At 37.6% G+C, this 12,100-nt stretch overlaps 1 protein-coding gene and 1 non-coding gene across 9 annotated transcripts in view; both read right to left on the minus strand.

Moving 5' to 3' along the window:
• Positions 1 to 12,100, minus strand: part of OPCML (opioid binding protein/cell adhesion molecule like) — a 1,154,973-nt gene that overhangs the window by 383,875 nt on the left and 758,998 nt on the right. The gene's annotated exons all lie outside the window — the stretch shown is intronic.
• LOC136395996 (U7 small nuclear RNA) lies at positions 8,628 to 8,690 on the minus strand. Its single transcript, XR_010749432.1, has one exon. It is a non-coding gene; the product is annotated as a U7 small nuclear RNA (small nuclear RNA).

Here is a 12,100-nt window from a genome sequence, read left to right on the forward strand (position 1 = left end):
TTTGTCTCCACATTCATCTCTCGCCATTGACCCTTTAAACTCTGCCTTCCAGCAACAATGAGCCATTTCTGTTTGCTAAGTTCACACCACCTGCTCTCTCACCTCTGCTGCTTCCTCCTCCCTATATTCTCTTTTCTAACAATTATTTGCCCTCAGCCTCAGCATAAACAGAGCCCATTCCAGCAGCCAGCATTTCTCTCCCTTCTCTGAAGGAATTCATTATATTTGCATCAATATCACCTTTCAAAGACCATATTCACTATGCCTGATGTTATCTCTTTGGTAGATTGTCTCCAAATACTAGTCCTTAAACTTAGGCCAGTTTGTCATAACACTCAAACCTCAGCATCTAGAATAGTTCTGAGTACAAAGTATGCATTTAATAGATAATGAATAAAGGTTGACTGCATGAGAGCTGTCATTTCCACATTCACAGGTTTCTTCACGCTTTCTTTCATTCAAATTCTTTTTGAACGTTTACAGTGCACAAAGTGATATTAGTCACTGGAGTGGCATGTACTAGGCACTGGAGAGCGATAAGTTAGATTCATTGCCTGCCCTAATGGAGTTCACTGGAATGGGAATTTGCTATGGAACATTATGGGAAAATTAAAATTTTGGACTTCAGACTTCAATGGTATAGAGCATCCTAGTGGCAGCAGCTCCACAAGAAGCAAGAATTCTCACTGGTATGATGAGATGGGTCCTAATGGCATGTCTTCTACCAGCACAGTTGCTCATAAATGCTCTGAGTGAAATGGAATGTGGCAGCTTTAGAAGTAGAAAGGTTACACTGGATCATTGTGAAGCCTTTATTGTGAACTTAAACAGAAGATTTCCCCAAAGTACTCAGTAACATTTCTTACCTGGTTTTAGTGAGCCTCATAAAACTCTCTGCTATAAGTTGAAACCTTTGGCCCAAGCTATCATTATTGCCCACCTGAACTATATTAATACTTTTCAACCTCATCTCTTTGCTTCTAGGTTCATCAAATTAAATTAACTCCTCATTCTTTGGTGAGTCACTTTTATAAAATAATGATCAGATTATGTCTTTCCTTTTGATGACAGACCAGGATCTTCAAGTCTTTCTAGAAGAATACAAGGCTCATCATCTTGACCTATTGGTTCATGAGTATTTGTGGAATCCTCCCTTCTGAGTCATATGTCAGGAACTTCTTATGAATTATAGGAGGAGGCAAGAGGACACAAATATATAATGCATTAGAAAAAATAGCAGATAAGAGATAAAGGTTGAAATATTTTAACAACGGTCTTCAATCTTAGGATCAAGTTCAAAGTCCTTAGCAATGGAATTTAAAGTACTTTTGTACCTGCCTCCTCATTCCCACCTGGGACTCTTTTGCCCCATATATCTCATGCTTTCTATGCCTCCCTAAGATTTCTGTGGGTTGAGAAGTAAAAGGGATAGTTAAGAAAAGAGAATAAAGAGTACTCTTTCAGGTAGGTTCATTGTGAGGGGAAAGGAAAGAATGATAGTTAAAAGAGGTCATGGGGTTGAGAGAGTTTTTAAAGTTCTTATTCTTTGAATTATGTTCTAAAATATATATTAATATGTCATGACATAGATAACAGTTGAGGTTGGCTATATAGAGAGGGGAAAGGATTTCTGATGGAATAAAATTCTGGAGAAGAAAAATAAATAAATGAATGTAGAGGGATATGTCTTCGATGCTAACCTGAGAACTACCGAAGAGCATTAAGATGGCTACTAAATACAAGTCAAAGAATGAGAGAAAGTGGCAGCTCCAGTTTGTTCACACCTGTTGGCCTAATTTTCTTCTCTGAAGAGTAGAAAATGAGGTCAGCGGGTCTAAGTGTGAAGGTAGTAAGGGCAGGTGAGATCTGAAGGAGAATGGATGGGTTTGGCATAGTTGCACAAATAAGAGAGAAATGGCACTAAGCACCCAGAGGGTTCTAAGCATCATCAGAAATCAGGTGGGGTAGTATTTATTTCGATTTGAATGGCATTGTGGTATAATATGATCTAATAGTTTGTCCAAGGTCAGTACTGATCTAGTACAGGGCTTGGCAAACAGTGTATGTAAAAAGCTGTGCAGTAACTCTTCAGGCTTTATGGCCACGTGGTCTTTGTTGTGAATACTCAGTTCTGTCATTTGATAGCATCCATAGACAATACACAAATGAATGAATATATACTAATAAAACTTTACTTGCAGGCACTGAAATTTTATATGATTTTAATGCATTATAAAATATTATCCCTTTCTTGATTTTTCAATCATTGAAAAATGTAAAAAACATTCTTTACTCAGGGGTGATACAACAACAGAAAGTAGGCTGGTTTGGCACCATGGACCATAGTTTGCTGACCGTTCTAGCATACCACAAATGCATTTCTTACTTGTGCATGTGCTTCTACCTTTGCATCTGTTCAGTAATCATGTGTTCTATTTCTCATTCAGTTCTCATAGGTGACCTTTCAAATGAAAAAAAAAATATATGTGCATTTACCCCCAACTCCAGATCAGACTTCTTGTTCATAGCAGAAAGAAATACCTGATACCTAAGTGTTTAGGGAGCAAGGCTACTACTCAAAGGCAATGAAGAAAACTGGGAATCACCAAGCAAGTTCAAGAGCCTTGAATGAGTTGTTAGTCTGTTTTAGGATTTTATTATAATATTTCTATGACCCAGAAATAACACATATATGCAGCCTGCATTTTTAATCATCCTAGGCTTCAGAGAGAAACTCCTCTATCTATTGGTATATCTTTGTTTTCAGAATTAGTGAAGCAATGGAAAGAGAAGTATAGGGAGTCAGCAAACAAGCAAAGGGATCCCATAAACACCATAGGGAAGTCAGAAACCGGTATCAAGAGACTCCAAGATTGGAAAGTAACAGTTTCCCCTCATAAAACATTTCTGTGCTCCTCTCCTCTCCCAATAAATGGAATAAGATCCTTTAGTTGACTTTCAGACTCACTGAAGGGTGAGCAGCAACAACGGATGCGGGCTCAGGTGGTATTAGATGTGGGTAGCACTTGTAAAGATGATGGATGTTGCCAAATGGTAATTTTCTCTCTGTGGTGGCTATGATTGATCTGTGGCTTGATGTGATGGTTGAGGTTTTCATATTCAATCTTAAAGAAAAAATATCATGTCAGCATGCAATGGGAGTCTCAAATGACTGGGGTGGGGGACAGGGCTGGGATATTGCTTTGCTTTTGAGGAAGGCTCACAATGAAAAGAGAATATTTATTTAAACAAATACACCAAGCCAGTGGTAGCCAGTATATATAATTTTAATTAGGTAGAGTTCCAAAAACTTTTGCTTTGCATCTCACTTGACCCTGTAGTCCTAGGTAGGAAACTGAAGGATCTATGGCATTTTCATATTTTCTTTTTTGTCCTTGGAAAACAAAATGGGATCTGTGAAGCAGACAACTGGCTAGGTAGATGATACTAAAATAATATAAGGCTTGTTTTTCTAAAAAGATGCCTATGTTATCACAGAGGTCATCCCATGACAAGGGCAGAAAATATCTCATAATTCCTAGAAACAGAATAATAAATTTTCAAGGAAATAACAGCTTTAACAAGAAGGCTTTGAATTTAAATTTCAGGGGAAAGATGGAGAAAGTGAGATAAAACTATTTATATATTTTAGAAGATAATAAGTATAATCTACAAAAAAAAGTATAATGAAAGAGGTGCCTCATGATTATCAGGAGAAAATACTTATGATGACAGAAGTCTATATTAATCAATACAAGGAATATTTGTAATATACAAAAAACCTTTAAAGTTTAGTGTAAAGAAGTAAACAAAAGTAATTTATGTATTACCAAGATATGATAAAATAGTGACCAGAATATAGCAGCACAAGTGTGGAACTCATTTTAAGGTCACATGAGATAGGAAAGGAGGTAGAAAAAGGGCAGTTTTCATTGAGAAAGCATAAACCTGAGAATAGATATTTTGTGATGGTTGGAACCCCACTAACAGTATTTGGCCTCGCTGAGAACTAGGAGAAGAGGATTCAACCATTAATAGATGAAACAACAGTAGAAATGGTAAGCCTAGAAAAGAGAGCTCTAAAATAAATCTAAAGAATTTTATTCTCTGCCAAACTTTCTTTTATGTCCTCATTCTCACTCATAGTTAGATTTATTGTACTCTCCAGCACATCCTGTTCTATCTAATATATCCAACTAATAGTTTTTAACACTCTATTTTGTGATCACTTCTTAAACAGCCATCTACTTAGCTAGACAGAGTTGTATGTCTCAGTATTTTATTCCCTTAAACCTGTTGTCAAGGACATTTGTAAAAAGTATTCAATAAATGCTTGTTAGATAAATGGACAAGGAAAAGAAAAGGACCAAGAAGCCAAGCAAAGTTGGAAATAGGAAACAGATTCGTGCATCAAAACTGTGGAGAGGCCCTGGCCAGTTGGCTCAATGGTAGAGCATCGGCCTGGTGTGTGGATATTCCAGATTCAGTTCCCAGTCAGGGCACACAGGAGAAGTGCCCATCTGCTTCTCCACCCATTCTCTCTTCTCTCTTCTCTCTCTTCCCCTCCTGTAGCCATGGCTTGACTGAAGCAAGTTGACCTCAGGTGCTGAGGATGGCTTCATGGCCTCCACCACAGGTGCTAAGAAGAGCTCAGTTGCTGAGCAATGGAGCAATGCCCCAGATGGGCAGAGCATCACCCCTTAGGGGGGTTGCTGAGTGAATCCCCATTGCGGTGCATGCAGGAGTCTGCTCTACCTCCCTCCTCTCATTGAAAAAAAAAAAGAAAAAGAAAATGTGGAGAATGTAAAGCATGGGTGAAATCTAACAATAATTAAATATTGGAGCATTCCTTTCTTGCTAAAATAGACCACAGAATGTGGATACAGGAAGAGGGGAACAGGTAAGATGAGACATAGATTTAAACCTGGAATTGATGTATATAGAGAAAAGAAATTAGAAACTGCAAGTTATTGGTCAGGTAACCTGGGGATTCTAATTTGGGTAGATTTGGTAAGTGACCTGGACTTAGCATTTTTTATTAGTTTAATATACATGCTTTTTATGAGCAGTCATAGTCAAGAATTACTGATTAGATGAATAAAAATATACATAAAACTTATTTTCTGGGTATGATAAATAGTCATAAGACTAATGTTCCTCCTAACACAATTTTAAAAGCTATTAAAGTATATTTTTAAAGGTTACTAGAGAGCTGCAGGCATAAAGACAATATAATCTCAATTCCAGAGAGGAAAGAATCCACTCAGAGGGTCATCAACTTCTCGCTTCTCACCACGCCCTACTTGCAGCTTGAGCAGGAAACTGAGCTGGGTTCAGGCTGAAGAACTCTATGAGGTTAAAAAGAAGCAACAAGGTTTTTTACCAGTATAGGAAGGCTGGAATGACAGTCTGAAACCTTCAGGCACTTCAAATGCATGGCCAGTTCTCATTCTGCAATATCTGCTGTGTTGTGCAGGAAGCTGGGGAGCTCTGTTAAAAGCTTCTGTAAGGCCAAGGGAAATAACGTGCAGGTTCGTGGTGTGAAAGAAGAACAGGGCACCCTCCAGGTTCTCGATTCATTTTATACATTTTAATTTTTCTACTGAAATTGTCCATCGTTTTATCTACTTTTTTTTTAACCTCTCTATTTCATAAACATGTTGTAATGGTTAATTTTATGGGTCAACTTGGCTAGACTATAGTGTCCATATATTTGGTCAAACATTCTGGAGGTTTCTTTAAGGGTATTTTTTTTTTAAAAGATTAATGTTGAAATCAGTGGACATTGAGTAAAGCAGGTTGATCTCCATCACATGAGTGGGTCTCTTCCGGTCAACTGAAGGTCTGAATAGAACAAAAGAATTTCCTCCCTCAGGTCAAAGGCAATTCTTCAGCAGAACACCTTTACCTTGAACTCAACATTAGCTCTTCCTTGGGTGTCTTCCCACTGGCTCACTTTGCAGATTTTGGTCTAGCCATCCTCTGTAATTGTGTGTCAATTTCTTAAAACAAATCTCTCTCTCTCTCTCTCTCTCTCTCCATATGTATATATATCTATATATGTATATACCTATGTATATGTGTATATATACATCTCTATATATACATATATATCTCTATACATACATATATAATATAGTATATATTTTGTTTTTCTAGATAATTCCAACTAATACACATAGTAATTATAAATAAAGGATCATTATGCAGGTTTATTTCTATTATCTTTTTATTCCTTGATTATCAGTCTTTTTTGGTTGTTGTTTTTTGCCTTTTCACACATCCAGTATTTTTCTTAATGCAAGATAGTTTGTTCAGAGGGAATAAGAAACTTCTCTGGAAGAAAACAACATCTGCAGCCTCTATGGTTCCTTTATACACCATGTCTGAAATCCATCACAAAATAACTAGAGACAAGAAAATAAGGCTGGTAATTAATAGAGAAATTAAAAGACACAGACACAGACCTACAGATGATACTTACACTGAAGTTGCCAACAAAGACTTGAAATAACTATGACTAGTATAGTAAAGAAAATAGAAAAAAATGAATGAAATGAATAGAAAAATTGAGAATTTTAACAAATTATAAAAATATTAGAAAAGAATCAACAGAAATTCTAGAACTAAAAGATACAATATTTAAAATCATTAATACAATATGTGGATTTAATATGTGTTTGTACATGAAATTAGCAACCTGAAAGTTAGACCAATAGAACACTATGCAAATTAAAGAACTGATGAGAAAAAAATAGTGTAATACAATGTTGTCATTTGCACAAATAAAGAGAAAGATACATAAGGTCTACCGGAAAGTTCTGTTTCTATCACAACAAGTTTCGACATGTAAGCACATGTTTATTTGGTGCATGTGTGCCTCCCTATTTTTATCACTTAATGTATACATACTGACATAGCAAATTAACTAAAACAAAGTTGATTCACGTTAGTCTTACGTGTGAAATGATAATGTACCCATGGCTACTGATAAAGTTCATTTACGCCACTGTAATTTTTACGAATTTCAACAAGGAAGAAATGCTACAGAAGCATGTCTGTCACATCCACCATATTCCCTGGACTTAGCACCCTCCGACTATCACTTGTTTTTGTCCTTACAAAAATTTTTGAAGGGCAAAAAATTCAAAAATGAAGAAGATATCAAACAAGCACTGGTTCAATTTTTCGCATCAAAAGATAAAACATTTTTCGAAAATGGGATATACAAATTGCCTTCACGCTGGCAAGAAATCATTAATAATAATGGCAATTATATTATTTAATAAAGTTTATTGACGGTAAGAAAAATTTGTATTTTGTTTTATTCCAAAAACGGACAGAACTTTCCGGTAGACCTTATATTTTTTCTATGACTAAACTATCTCTGGAAATATACACCAACCTAAAAAGTGGTAACACAGACCATCTGCAAGGAACTGGGTTGCTGAAAAACAGAGGTAGGAGAGAGTCTTTTCCTATTTTCATTGTGTTCCTTTGGATTTTTTACCCCACTGCCTATTGAAGTAAAGTGAAACAATAAAGTAAAATAAAAGTAAACAAAAAAGGTTTGAAGCACTTTTTTAGAAGAGCAAAACTGTTCTTATGGGAATTAAGTAATAGAGCAATGAAAACGGGAGAAAAAAATTTTTTTTAAAGAGAAATAATAGCTTTAGGGAAGGACACTAATATTACTCATATTGTCACAGGATGTATATAACAAATTGCTACGACAAACTGGCAAACTGACACTTGTTCATTCATTCATTCAGTCAACAAATATTTATTAGGTCCCCATACTGTGGCAGACATGATGACACATGAAGGAAACAAGGATGAAAAAAATATATGTACAGATTCCTGACCTTAACTCAGCAAACTGGTATTTAAAAAGCAATTATAAACATGTAGTGAGAGAAAGAAGGGGAGATGAAGGAGAGAGAGATGTGTTTGTATTTTAGAGTGATAAAAACAGTAAAGACATTTTACTTGAAGTTTCATTATATGACAAGAGGTCTGTATGTTAAATTTTGGGTTCATCTTGAAAAAACATTCATCTCTTTGCAAAAAGGGAGTAATGAAAAAATTATATCTGGACAAAATGAAGTTCATAACTGATAGAGAACTTGAAGCTACGAGAGAGGAAGGACTTGGTCACTACTTCTGCATCATATTCCCAAAACGATGAGGAAGTATAGGTATACAGTCATATTGTAGAATAATTTAATCAATAGGAAAGCCTTTTGAATATGGATTGCAAAAATGACAATTCTAAAATTTTTATTACAATTGTACATTTCAGCTATTTATGTGTTAAACAGGGTTCTTGAACATGGGAAATGGGATTTGATGTTATAAAGCTACTACTTGTTTATAATAGTAAAATGATTACTCAGGCATTAAATGAAATATAGCATAGCTATATGGTACACTTCTGGGCACCCATTATTAATTATGTGGTAGAAGAATATTTCAATGACACAAAACTATACATGTTTTATAAAGTAAAAAAACAGCAAGCTATAAATAGTAGTATATTTTATTATTTTTGTGAAGACAATATATATATATGTTTGTACTTACAATAGCAGTGTTTAGTTTGAGTGAATTTTACTTTTTTTTTGGGGGGGGGCCTTCTGGCAAACACTGGAAGACCTACCAGACAAATTCAAAAAGAGCTGTAAGCACTTGATTTTTACTTTTAATTACCTATACTTTCTTCAAGAAATATGGTAATGGACATCATCATTAAGTTATTTTAAGTATATTTTTGTTTCCAAATAACCACCAAACAACTTACATAAAAAAGCATGCTTGTAACTGGGGCATTGCTATGCTGTTCATAATGGAGGAGTAATAGGACCACAGTTCTTTTAATGACACATGGTAACACATCATCTTCAGAGTCTGGAGGTAGTTCTGAATGCTTGTATTCCTGCTCTTATTCTATCCCCCCCAAAAAAAATGTTAGAGGGTGTTACACATAGCCTGTACACAGTAAAATTTGAATGAATGTATGACTCATGCAAAGAAAGAAATATAATGAAATGTAAGGTATGAATTTCCTTCCCACCATCTTGCTTTCTCAGGAACTAAAAACAGGCAGTAATTCTAGATAGTGAGGGCTTGAACCTTGAGAAAATAAAGACACTAAGAAGGGCTTCTGGTGTTTAACTGGGCTCAAATTGAAAAAAAAAAATAGAGCCTAGTAGCCATTTTTGCACAGGGTCCTATCACACAATCTGTACTTTAGGAAGAAGCCAACACTGTACCACCTAGCTACATATGTTTCTGCCTGTTCAGCTGGCTCTTATAAAGGAGTTCCAGTAATTCTATTTCAACCAACAGACCTGAGCCTTTTTCCATCCAATCATAACTGTACAGCTTCAGCCAATCAGAGCAGCTGTTTTGACCAACCAGAAGAGTGTTTTTTGGGCCAATCAAACTGTGAGGATTTGAAGACCTCATTTATATAAGAACAAACCAGTCAGAGACCAGGGACTCTTGTCCATATAAGCCAGCTCCCTTCTGGCTAGGAGAGCACACTCTCACTTTCTACTGAAGTCTGAAGACTGCATCTGCCTGGTCAAGCTGAAACTGAAGATGTCTGCTAGAGCTGAGCAGAACAGACCAGCACTGCATGAAGAAGACCAGCATGGAAGGGAACAAAGCATATCAGACCATGAGGAGCAGAGCAGAGGTATCTAGCCAGAGAGGGGCCTGCCCCCAGAGCTCTTCTACAGCTATGCTGTATCACAATGGAGCTGTTTTGCATTGAATAAAGCTTCCTTCTTCACTGCACCTCAAATTGGGGATTCCTGTTGGTGTTGAATTGGAACCAATAATCATCTCTTGACAGGGTCCTACTTTCACATGCAAGTCCTAGCAACCCTTTTACTGTAAGTTCTTACTACCTACCTTGTTATCATGCTGAAACAACAAAAGTAAAAAAGAAGCAAAATATGTTTTATTCCACATAGTTATTTGAGGGTTAATCTAATTAGGTCACCCAAAAGTCTTACAGATGCCTATACAGACATTCAATCTCCCATTTCAAAAAAGCAGAAACATAAAAGATTGACAGATGGATAAATGGATGCACTCTGCTTTAGAAAATATATTTCCAGTGCCACACCCTACATTAACTCAGTGAGAGAGTTTGTACCATTTGAAACCAGGGAGTTTAATGGGAGATGGGGGCAAGGTTTCCGGAAACTGTGCTGAATTCACTATCCACATCTAAACAGGTAAAGTTATATTTCAGGCAGTTGGGTGACAGGAGAAAATGCTAGCAATAGCACAATTAGAGCTTTTGCAAAAATAGAATGTAAGAGATGATGTTTAGCCTGTTCTTGCCTTTTCAGGACAGTCACAATGTGTAGTTGACACTTTCTTCCCCTCATCACTTCCCCCCACCTTGTCCTTGTGAAGGGGCCCTATTATACATTCTTAGTATATGACAAGCTTAGTCCAGCCATTTTAGACTTCTGGATCAAACAGCAGTAAAAACACTGAACAAAAAGCCTACACTTGTCAAATCAATCTAATTGAGTATCACTTAAACTTATCATAAACAATGATAAGTCCCTGGATCTGGGTCCTCCCAGCTGCTGAGTCAGGAAGCAGGGTCAGAACTTAGACTGCTTTTTTGCGCAGGCTGAGATGCTGATGCGTCAGTATCACAGGTAAGTAGTTCAGATGAAATTTTTAGTCCAAGCCTTATGTTCAAATGATCTCCAGTGGTACAAGGATTGTTAACATCACATAGACAAGATGGACTGAGCTTCTCCCGCCAGCTGAGACAGCATGGGGCTGGTGATGTCCCTAGAGTCCTTTCTCTTTCATTGCTAGTGAGGAGATCCAGACATCCCTTAGGCACCATAATAGACAGAGGCGAAGCCCAGTGGGACCATCCACAGGTCTCCCTAGATGTCATTCCTACCCATGCCTTCCCCACCTGCCTCTGGAAGGAGAGGTAGGAAAGCAGAGAAACCCATTCTGTTTCTCTGCTCAGCTCCCCTGAGTCAGAGCAAGAACTCTGGACAGAGACAGGCAAGAGGCACAGCCCATTTAATGTGCTCTGATTCCTTCCTGTAAAGACGGGGAGATTATCTGCTTCTCTCGAATATCTTCATTAAAAATGCATTTAAGCTGTGAAGCTCTATGAAGGAGAGACCTGTAATACATGAAAGATTAGCCCCAGATTGCTGATTGGGCTATTTTATATCATTATGGTAATTAAGCTAGCAAGGATGTTGTGCTGACTTCAACATTTTTCCTCCATTTGCCTTTGTCTCCAATTCAAGGTATTTTTTCCCTCTCTTTCCATCTTCTAGCCTTCTTTCTAGCCTCCCCTTCCCTCCCCTCCCACCAAACATCTCCTAGGAGCCCTGGCTGGTCCTGTCTCATGCATATGCATCTGACTTCAGTCTGACTCAGCCTCCCATGGCTTCTCTGCCAACTTCATCCTGACTGTGCAGAGAAAAGGGAAGAAATTAATGGTAATTACAAGGTGTCAGTGGATATTACAGCTCTCTATCTGATTGCCAGTGAAACCGAATAAAAATGGAACATAATCAGCCAATTATTACAATGCAGAGTAAACAAACGGAGACTTGTCTTTTATTCACCTTTCCTTGCGTACTTTCTAGCCCCAGGCTTGCACTCCTGGCTCAGGGTGTGGCCAGAGACTTCGTGATTGGATTCTGTGCTGGTCCCTGGGACTGCACTAGAGCTAATACTATACAGATGGTATGCAGAGCTGCTTTCTCCAGCTTGGGCAATCAGGAGAGCCTGCTCAAAGCCGCACAGTAGCCGGGGACACCTCAGCCCTTTGTCATCTCAGGGGTCTCCCCTACCCCTGTCCCAGCCATCCCCACCAGAGTCAATGGTACTTCTAAATTCCCCCACCTGAAGAAATGGTTCCATATTTCTCCCTACCATTTGTAAATAACATGAACAGTTTGTAGCAATGCATGTAAAATCCTGCTCTTAGAGACACCTGGCAGATTTGAGACATTCCCTGAGGAATTGGGAGTCATGAGGCAGTGAATGGACTATAAGGAAAAACGTAAGAGAAAGCCTTTTCATCTTGAACAGA

The sequence above is a fragment of the Saccopteryx leptura genome, chromosome 2 (assembly GCF_036850995.1).
Source record: "Saccopteryx leptura isolate mSacLep1 chromosome 2, mSacLep1_pri_phased_curated, whole genome shotgun sequence".
Classification (NCBI taxonomy): Eukaryota; Metazoa; Chordata; class Mammalia; order Chiroptera; family Emballonuridae; genus Saccopteryx; species Saccopteryx leptura.